Genomic DNA, 9,858 nt, shown 5'->3' with positions numbered 1-9,858 from the left:
GCATCTTTTAGCTTAGTTGGACATCTTATGCACCTCTTGGTGTAGGAATGTAACCAAGAAAAACAGTCACACCCCTGCGAACATTATTTTTCAGACAGATTGTGCACCTGCCTATGACATAGTCAACCTGTTCAAGCAAATATGGTGCCCAAAAACCATACTCCTTTGTGATCTTTCTCCTAACCTCCCCCCTTGCAACATTAGCTAACCCATGTGCTTCCTAAATCATCAGACCTAATAGGTCTAGAGGCGCTACTATCAACCCCTCATGGTTTCTCCAAAGACAACAAAGGATTGTTACTCTGAAGATTTTTTGTTGTCCTTAAAACACCTGCTTTCGAAAGTCCTTCAATTTGTGGTTCAATCCCTTGGATTGCTTCATCTTTCAATGGATACTGATTCTTCCAAGGAGGTCTGGCTCCTGGTCGAAGTTCAACTTTCACCTCAATTGTTGGATCTTTTTCCGGTCCTGATGCTACCAACTGACACCCCCCTTTCCGATCTTCTGGGCACCTCTAGAATCCTTGCTCCGGGCCCCTATAAGGGTTCACCGGTCCTCCAGATGATCTTGACTGGCCCCTGTATCTTCCTCTGAAATTCCCTCTGGTGTTTCCTCCTGGCCCATTACACTCACGGGCAAAGTGACCAACCTGTCCACAATTATAACACACTTCTGAAGATTGCTGGAAGTATGGCTTAAATATTCCTCCTCTTCCTCTTCCTAAGCCTTCTCGTCCTCTTCCTCTCTAATTCTGTGTCTGTCCAGAAACTGGCTGTGGATATGAAACAACTGGTACCGCTATTGGTGGCTGGTACAATTGCGGTTGGAACTGGTTCGATTGAAGCTGTGGCAGTGATTGTTGATTTGGTGCACGCTGATTCTGCATGACCAAAGCTTGTTTCTTCTCCTTCTTATTCTCCACCAGTTGTATTTGATTGAGTTTTCTGAGAGTTTCTTGGTCCTGTTCTTTCTGGTTGTGTTCCTTTTTCCGGTACAGATCCACTTGATGGGCTATATGATCTGTATAGACACCTTTTGTCATGCTTCCAAGTCCAACCACCTCTGCCAGTTTGCTCCTTACTGGTGAGGGCAGTCCCATCTGCAGTTTAGCTCTCAAAATTGACTGCTCAATTTGACTCACATCTGGATCATTTCCGGTAATATTTCTCCACACTTGATGAACTCTTGACACATAGGCTCTCGGATTTTCTTGTTGTCCTAGTGGCTCAATCAGAATGTTGTCAGGATGCACATTTGTTGGAAACGTATCTTTCAGTGCTCTCCACAGCCGATTTCTACTTGCAGCCAACAATTCAGGATCATTCACCGCAGTCCCCACATATCGATGAAGTCCAGCTCTCTGAAAAATGTCTTCCATACCTGGAATCCCAAGGAGATTAGCCAAAAGTCTCTTAATGTCTCCCATGGCAGACTGTGTTCCCACCGTAATTTCTTCCAATTTTGAAATCCAAGGATATGCTCCATCTTGAAGAGTAGGCAGCTTCTCAAGTATATCTGACATATCGGTATTCTGCAAAGGCTTATACTCCAGGTTCTGTCCTCGAATTATCACTGGCATCATCTTCTTACTTGTGCTCCCTTGTCTTGGCCTCAATGTATACCTCTTCTCCAATTCTTGGGATCCTTTTTTCAGCAGTTTTTTCTTCTGTATCTTCAGCTTCTTGAGTTGTTCTTCCGGTTCTCTTACTTCTTCTAAATTATTGGCCTTATCCAGGCATGATATGCATCGGTCTATATCTCTTTCTATTTCTTCTGTGCTAGTCATTGTAGGATAAAATCCTCTTGAATATGAAGCACCTTTAATCTCCAAATCTTTATCGCTGTCTTCATCTTCACTTTCATCAGAACTCGAATCTCTTGTATTCTTCTCCTTCCAACTTCCATCACCCCTTCTTTCCGCTCTGGCCAACCTCCGTCTGATCACAGGGTCATATCTACCCATGATCTCTTCTGAATCACTCTGATCATCATCATCATCATCTTCAAGTTCCATTCTCCTGAACCTCACTCCACCCTTAGTATCCAGACATCTCGTTTTCTTCTTACTTTTGGAGTTTGGATTCATCTTTATGGTTGTTTCTGCTTGTCTTCTCTCTATTATTCGTTCATCTTCATCTCTGATGCAATAATCACCCTCCTGAATGATCACTGGAAGCTGAGGATAGACGTCCTTAAACTCTACTTCTTCCTCGTAAGGTGGGGGTCTTTTTGCTGAATCCGTATGTGAGAAAGGTGTATTGACTTCTGCCATTAGTTTTTCTGTCACCTTCACCTCTTTTGCCATTTTCTCTATACCTCTGTCTCTTTTATCTTTTGTATCTTTTATCAGTTTTTGTCCTTCATTTTCAAACAGCTTAAGAACACCCAGCTCTCTTTGTCTCTTTTCTGTATGTCGTTCCCCTTTTTTCCCCTTCTTTTGATCTGCCTTATATGTGGCCACAAGCACTTTCATTATCTTGATGACGTCTGGGTTAAGAGTCCCTTCCACTGGCCATGGTTGTTCAATGTCAGGCCAACGTTTATTCCATTTTCCAGATAACCTTGCAATACCATTAACTAGACGATTACTATTTTGTACTATACTACATCAACAGGAGTAATTACTTTCGTAGTTTTGATGTCCTTTTTCCCCATTGTAACAACTCTTTTATATTCCTTTATTGTGACTTATTTTTTTATTATTATTATTTTAAACCAATTAATTTGTAAACCAAAAATACTTTAGACTATGTAGCTTATGTTTCCCTCCTTTTATTTTTTTATTTTTTAAAAAGTAATTAATTAATTAATCAATTAATTAATTTATCAATATATCTATTTATTTTTATTATTTTATTTTATTTTACCAAATTATTGATTAGTGGCAATCTTACCACATCCGATCAGGAAAGTAAAGGAAAGTAGTCAACTTCAGAGCAATCCAAAAAAGAAAGACCTGTAATCCAGCAACACTACAGCACTCACAAACCAATTGCTTAATAAGCACCCAATTACCTTAATTTTACAGAATAATGTCAGTGCTGGATTTCCAACACAACTCTAATCAAACCAACCCATGCACAAAAAACTCCAATGTGCAATTCTTAATTACATCAATTGATCAGTCTGTTGCCAAGTCCCTGTTCAATTGTCACAACATGAAATATGCTAGGCACACACAATATCCTGTATGGGAAAGTAAGTTTGTGAACAGAACAGTACTGGCCTTGATTGGACTGGATCCGCGGCAGCACACACTGTTGCGTGACGCACTGGTCAGCACCTCCTCTCTCTCTCTGTCTCCTCCTTCTCGTCTCTCACATGACAGGAGAACAAAGGAAACAGACAACAATTTAGTATTTTATGCATACCTATGTTCACATTCGCGCTAAGAAATAAGCAAACAGCTTAACTCAGGAATATTATAAATAGCGCAATAACATTTTTTTTTTTTTTTTTTTTAAATCCGTCAACATATCTCTCATTTATAAATTCATTAGATCTCAATCAAATAGTTTCATAGTTAAGCAACAGCCACATCAAACAGAATACTTTATCCGTGTGTATTCAAAATCTCCCCCTTTCTTCTCTGTCTGTAGCACTAATTCTGCGTGTCACAGCAGCTCAGTGCAGGCAGGGGAGTGGCATATTTGCTCTACGTAACTCTAAACTCATAAAATCCCACGCATGCGTAGCTCATTCACCAGTGCGATTTCAATGCGAGAGGAGCTCTCCCAAGCAGCTCTCTCCAAGCTAAACAACAGAAAGCAGACAGACAGACCAGCTGTCCCTCCATTATTTCCAACACAGACAAACAGTAACACTTAACAAAACTCACAAACCAACACAGAACATAGAACACAAATCCTACTTCGAAGTTTCTTAACTTTACCACAATTTATTTTCTCTCTCCTCTATCTTCACATCTTTTACTCTAATCTGTAGACTTATTTTCTTATCCATTACATCTAACGTCCTCCCAGGGGCTCATAGTTTTTTAACAATTATTAAACATTCTCTTTTATAGAGACTCATACAAGGTTTTAACCTTAACTAACATATTTCCTTACAAAAAACTAAAACCCCTGTTGTCATAGCCTTAGTCGACACACAGCAGAGACCTCCCCTTTTATACACACGCATAGGCTCTCTCTCTCACACACACACAATTCAACAAGAATGCATCCGTTCATACAATACACTAAGCATGCTACCGTCGCTCCTTATTTCTCATTGTTCCTTCCTAAATTTCTGCTACCTCGAGTTGCAGATATTCAATGAGAGGTTACTTCGAACCCATACCTCGTCAACTATATGTCGAGAGGTAACTTACAATTAAATGTATCTTCCACAAACTCCAGTTCCCAGAACTGACCTTAAAAATCAACCTAGTGAGTTTTCAGGATTTTCGGCCCATCCTAATGATCGCCTCGTTTGAGGGCTTCCTTAAATCAGCGACGTCCTAAAAGTATACTTTTTCCTTATTTCCTGGCCTTATTCCTTCATGCTATCCCTGGACACTCCTTTTAATTTTATTCAAGCCAAATATCCGTGTGCCCAGTGTTAACAATTCCTATAGACACTCCCCCCTGTTTGCGTTGTTCCCAACGCAAACAAATTTAGAAATTTAGAATGGATCCTCATCCCACAGCAAATAACAGCAAAGCGCACACACAAGTTTTTAAACGGTACATCTCCTCAACGCACACACACAGCACACGAACTGACCAGCGCCCAAAATTGTGAGAAATCTCACCTTATCTGCCGGCGTCTTGAGCGGGAGTCACTTCGTAGCTCATGAGTGGAACGCTGAGAAAAGACGCAACACGTCCCAAATCCTCGTCGCCATTCTGTGGTGTCGAGACAACGTTGCTGATATGCTGTGATGACAAGAATACGCTGACACTGTCCTTGATTATAATGGTTTATTACATCAAAGATTACAGTCTCAATTTACAGATTCCTGCAGACATCTGGAGAACAACTGACCCAATCTCTAATATGTTATTCTCTCCGTCCTTTGTTCAAAAACATGGTATTTATATCCTATGTAACATAATATGGGTGGTTTTAAATAGACCAATCCCTAGCCTTTACACATCCGAATCTCCTCTGTCTTAGGGGGCCCCTATAGTAATACTTTCCAGATGTTTCCGCAAGCAGAGCCAAGTTCTGGAATGTTCAGATACTACAATACAAGCATGGATATATAGTTTGGAGCCACTGCTACAAGTATTCAAGCAACCCCATTCCAGAGGTTGGACATCAAGAAGCACATTTTTCTGCCGAACCTCCAAAGTAGAAGAAAGAAACAGGATATAAAAACAGAATCTAATATTGAAAACTGCCTTGCCTTGTAGTCATACTCCCATCCTTCCTTGCAGGAGGTCATGGGAGCTTTGCTGCGGTGGGTGTCAGTGAGGTCACAGGTCAGACCCGTAGCGTTCCAGTCCAGGTTGTACTGCTCACACTGGCTGTGGACCAGCACTCCTGAGGTGTTGACCAGCTGGAACGTGATCTTTCTAGTGTCCATCAGGTTCCAGCCACAGCTCTGCCGGATCTGATTCAACCCTGAGTCCCGGCACCAATACTCTGGGGTGAACCCCTAGAACACAATGCCCACAGAGACCCCAGAAAAAGGTAAAGACACAGTACATAGCAGAGCAAAGGTGTGCTTTTGGCAACGACCAGAATTCAGTGCCTCCTCCAGAATTTCATCGAAAGTGGTCAGGTTGCAGAGTTGGGTGTCAGAAGCAGAGATACTACAGTCGTGGTCAAAAGTTTTGAGAATGACACAAATATTAATTTTCACAAAGTCTGCTGCCTCAGTTTTTATGATGCCAATTTGCATATACTCCAGAATGTTATGAAGAGTGATCAGATGAATTGCAATTAATTGCAAAGTCCCTCTTTGCCATGAAAATGACCTTAATCCTAAAAAAAACATGTCCACTGCATTTCAGCCCTGCCACAAAAGGACCAGCTGACATCATGTCAGTGATTCTCTCGTTAACACAGGTGAGAGTGTTGACGAGGACAAGGCTGGAGATCACTCTGTCATGCTGATTGAGTTAGAATAACAGACTGGAAGCTTTAAAAGGAGGGTGGTGCTTGAAATCATTGTTCTTCCTCTGTTAACCATGGTTACCTGCAAGGAAACACGTGCCGTCATCATTGCTTTGCACAAAAAGGGCTTCACAGGCAAGGATATTGCTGCTAGTAAGATTGCACCTAAATCAACCATTTATCGGATCATCAAGAACTTCAAGGAGAGAGGTTCAATTGTTGTGAAGAAGGCTTCAGGGCGCCCAAGAAAGTCCAGCAAGCGCCAAGACCGTCTCCTAAAGTTGATTCAGCTGTGGGATCGGGGCACCATCAGTGCAGAGCTTGCTCAGGAATGGCAGCAGGCAGGTGTGAGTGCATCTGCACGCACAGTGAGGCGAAGACTTTTGGAGGATGGCCTGGTGTCAAGAAGGGCAGCGAGGAAGCCACTTCTCTCCAGGAAAAACATCAGGGACAGACTGATATTCTGCAAAAGGTACAGGGATTGGACTGCTGAGGACTGGGGTAGTCATTTTCTCTGATGAATCCCCTTTCCGATTGTTTGGGGCATCCGGAAAAAAGCTTGTCCGGAGAAGACAAGGTGAGAGCTACTATCAGTCCTGTGTCATGCCAACAGTAAAGCATCCTGAGACCATTCATGTGTGGGGTTGCTTCTCAGCCAAGGGAGTGGGCTCACTCACAATTTTGCCTAAGAACACAGCCATGAATAAAGAATGGTACCAACACATCCTCCGAGAGCAACTTCTCCCAACCATCCAAGAACAGTTTGGTGACGAACAATGCCTTTTCCAGCATGATGGAGCACCTTGCCATAAGGCAAAAGTGATAACTAAGTGGCTCGGGGAACAAAACATCGACATTTTGGGTCCATGGCCAGGAAACTCCCCAGACCTTAATCCCATTGAGAACTTGTGGTCAATCCTCAAGAGGTGGGTGGACAAACAAAAACCCACAAATTCTGACAAACTCCAAGTATTGATTATGCAAGAATGGCCTGCCATCAGTCAGGATGTGGCCCAGAAGTTAATTGACAGCATGCCAGGGCGGATTGCAGAGGTCTTGAAAAAGAAGGGTCAACACTGCAAATATTGACTCTTTACATAAACTTAATGTAATTGTCAATAAAAGCCTTTGACACTTATGGAATGCTTGTAATTATACTTCAGTATACCATAGTAACATCTGACAAAAATATCTAAAAACACTGAAGCAGCAAACTTTGTGAAGACCAATACTTGTGTCATTCTCAAAACGTTTGACCACGACTGTACATGTGAGACTGCAGTGGGATCTGTGCAGGGGTTTTAAAACACAGAGCAGATCAAAAGTCCAATAGAGAGGTTGTTGACCAACGATGGGCTGAATTGCCAACTGAGTCAGCGGGTTACCCTTAAAAGAGCTGGCTGCCATTGTCTGGCTGAAGAGCTAGAGATGGCTGAAGTTATGCAATTCTGTCACACCCTGATCTGTTTCACCTGTCTTGTGCTTGTCTCCACCCCCCAGCAGGTGTCTCCTATTTTCCCCCATTATCCCCTGTGTATTTATACCTGCGTTTTCTGTTGCCAGTTCGTCTTGTTTTGTTAGGTCTTACCAGCGTGTTTCCCATTTTCTCCAGTTCTTGTTTTCTAGTCTTACCGGTTCCAACCTTTCTGCCTGCCCTGACCCTGCCTGCCGTTCTGTCCCTTTTTGACTCTGCCTTGGACTACAAACCTCTGACTGCCCTCAACCTGCCCTTTTGCCTGCCCCTTGGTTATAATAAATATTCTGACAACCAAACCATCCTCCTCCTGTGTCTGCATCTGGGTCATATCCTGAGTCGTGATAGTACAAACTGGCCATGACTGACCCAGCAGACTCAGACCAGCTCCACAACGCTGTCTCCCTGCAAGAAGCCACCATTGGAAGACACGAGGAGCTACTTCAAAACCTTATGGAGGGACTCCATACCTTGGAGGAACGCTGTTACCATATGTTCAACTCATTACTGGAGCAAGCCACAACGGAAACCTCCCGGGCGCTCAGTAACCTCGCTACTAGCGATGCTTCTCCCCAGCCTACCCTGGCTTCCCGAGAACCCTGCTTACCTCCTCCGGAGCGCTATGCTGGAGATCCTGGAACATGCCGGGAGTTTCTCTCCCAGTGTTCACTCATCTTTGAGCTACAGCCCTCTTAGTTTCTTTTGGATTGATCAAAGATAGCGTATCTTATAACACTGATGTCTGGAAGGGCGCTCGCTTAGGCTACAGCGGTGTGGGATCAACAATCCGCCGTTTGCCTTAGTCTGGAGGATTTTGTGGCGGAGGTAAGGAAGGTGTTCAATTCCGCGGTGTCCGGGAGAGAGGCGGTTCGGAAGCTACTTCGTCTGCATCAAGACTCCCGCAGTGTGGCAGACTATGCGGTAGACTTTCGCATGCTGGCCGCCGAGAGTGCCTGGAACCCGGAGTCCCTGTTCGACACCTTCCTTCTTGGATAATCGGAGGAAATCAAAGACGAACTCGCAGCCTGGGAGTTACCCAGGGACCTCGACTCCCTCATAGCCTTGACTATAAGGATCGATGGGCGCCTGCGGGAACACAGGAGGGAGAGGAGTTCTGTTCTCAGCCACACTCGCTCATCCACGGTTTCTACCTCACCTCCGAAGAACCCGGAAGTTTCATTGCTCCAGAGGCACAACCCCCTGATCGACTGAGCTACTGGTTCTATCCTGGGTTGGAGACCGTTCTGCCACGCACATTGCCTTAAGACGGCGCAGCCTGCCTTAGGACGTCCTTCTGCGGGTTTGGGAAAAGCCTCTGATCTCTCTGCCATTCCCGCGGAGTACCAGGACATCCAGGAGGTTTTCAACAAGGCTCACGCCACATCCCTTCCTCCACATTGACCCTAAGATTGCGCTATTGACCTCCTCCCGGGCACCACACCACCTCGGGGGCGGCTTTATTCCCTGTGTGGCCCGGGGACCAAGACCATGGAAGTATACATTGAGGACTCTCTAGCTGCCGGGATCATGTGTCCATCTGCCTCCCCTGCCAATGCAGGGTTTTTCTTTTTGGAAAAGAAGGACAAAACCCCCGGCTCCCATGTATCGACTACCGGGGCCTCAATGACATCACTGTAAAGAATAGTTACCCGCAACCACTCCTCTCCTCGGCTTGCGAGCCTCTCCAGGGGACAACCATCTTTTCGAAGTTGGACCTTCAGAACGCCTACCACCTGGTCGGATACGGGAAGGAGATGAGTGGAAGACAGCCTTCAACATGGCTAGCGGACACTACGAGTACCTGGTTATGCCGTTTAGTCTGACCAACGCTCCCGCAGTGTTCCAGGCCCTGGTCAACAATGTGCTCCGTGACATGTTGAACCAGTTTGTGTTTGTCTATCTTGATGACATCCTTGTCTTTTCCCGGTCAGCTCAAGAGCATGTTCTTCAGCGCCTCCTGGAGAACCAGCTGTTTGGTAAAGCTGAGAAATGTGAGTTCCATCATTCCACTATCTCCTTTCTGGGATACGTCATCACTGCGGGGAACATTCAGATGGATCCTGACAAGGTGAGAGCGGTGGTGGATTGGCCCCAACCCACATCCAGAGTGCAGCTGCAGCGTTTCCTGGGATTTGCTCATTTCTACCATCGCTTTATTCTGGGCTACAGCACCCTGGCCTCCCCCCTCTCTGCACTCACCTCTTCCAAGGTTCCGTTCATGTGGTCCCCAGCTGCTTAACGGGCGTTTCTGGATCTGAAGCACCATTTCACCACAGCCCCCATCCTAATTCATCCGGACCCACCCCTTCAGTTCGTG

Source organism: Coregonus clupeaformis, chromosome 33 (genome assembly GCF_020615455.1).
Source record: "Coregonus clupeaformis isolate EN_2021a chromosome 33, ASM2061545v1, whole genome shotgun sequence".
In the NCBI taxonomy this organism is placed as follows: Eukaryota; Metazoa; Chordata; class Actinopteri; order Salmoniformes; family Salmonidae; genus Coregonus; species Coregonus clupeaformis.
The sequence above is the reverse complement of the archived record's forward strand: the minus strand, read 5'-3'. Positions refer to the sequence as shown.